We start from the raw sequence: 1355 nt of genomic DNA, 5'->3' as shown, positions 1-1355 counted from the left end.
TCTCGATCTCCTGACCTCGTGATCCGCCCGTCTCGGCCTCCCAAAGTGCTGGGATTACAGGCTTGAGCCACCGCGCCCGGCCGTAATTGTGTTTCAAGTGTGTGTGTGTACGGTGGGAGAGAGAGAGGAAAGAAAAATATCAAAATGCCAGGAAGGATCGTATAAAGTAGGGTTGTAGTTATTTTTTTTCTCTTATTTTCTAAATTTTCTGTAAGTTATTTGTGTTGCTTTTAAAATAAATATCTTTTTGACAAATTACTCATAGGGAGTCAATTGCACCCAGGCATCCTGGTTTACCCAAGGCCTCATCTCAGCTTGCTGCTGGGCGTGCCTTGTCTCAAAATGATAAGATGCCTATAGGGAATTAAAGTTCTATTGTGCCATAATCTATCAAGCTCTTAGGGGCAAAGCCGCTGCAGTGACTTTTCATACTATAGTTGAAAGAACGCGGCCGGGCACGGTGGCTCAAGCCTGTAATCCCAGCACTTTGGGAGGCCGAGACGGGCAGATCATGAGGTCAGGAGATCGAGACCATCCTGGCTAACACGGTGAAACCCCGTCTCTACTAAAAAATACAAAAAACAAACTAGCCGGGCGAGGTGGCGGGTGCCTGTAGTCCCAGTTACTCGGGAGACTGAGGCAGGAGAATGGTGGGAACCCGGGAGGTGGAGCTTGCAGTGAGCTGAGATCTGGCCACTGCACTCCAGCCTGGGCGACAGAGTGAGACTCCGTCTCAAAAAAAAAAAAGAACGCCTGAAAGGAACAAGAAGCCAAGAAACACTGGTTCCATTTTCAGTTCTGCATTTTTGACCAGGGTGGTCATTTAACCTCCTTTCCTTTTTCGGATACTAAAAGGGTCAGATTACTTGTGAGTCTCTAATTATAGGTTATGTATAGAAAAGTCAGCCGAGTAGAGGAGATAAAGAAAATTAGTGGTAGACTAGAGCAAGACTCCAAGAGTCTGGGAAGCATGGGTTGTGATCTCTCAGACTAGGAAAATACAGAGTAAGTAAAGAACTCAACAATGGGTCGAGACAAAAGTGCAGGGTTTCCCAAAAGGTAGACAAGAAGTCTGGGTAATGGGGCAGGGCACTAGCAACAGGTCTTGCGTTAACAGGAATTTTTTTAGACTCTATCTAGCAAAGAACAGAAATTCATGGTAAATTCATAGAATTTGGGTAGGCACTCCAGGCTGGGATTAACATGTAGAGAAAAATGCTGTTTCAGGTAGAGATAAGTGTTTCACTTGAGAGAATACTGTAATGAAGCCCAAAAGGCTCATTTAGTTTGGGGAGTCAGTAGTTCTCAAACACACTGTCCAGTATAATTTTTTTCCTTTTTTTTTTTTTTTTTTT

Source organism: Mandrillus leucophaeus, unplaced genomic scaffold (genome assembly GCF_000951045.1).
Source record: "Mandrillus leucophaeus isolate KB7577 unplaced genomic scaffold, Mleu.le_1.0 Scaffold35, whole genome shotgun sequence".
Classification (NCBI taxonomy): Eukaryota; Metazoa; Chordata; class Mammalia; order Primates; family Cercopithecidae; genus Mandrillus; species Mandrillus leucophaeus.
Note: the sequence above shows the minus strand (reverse complement) of the source record.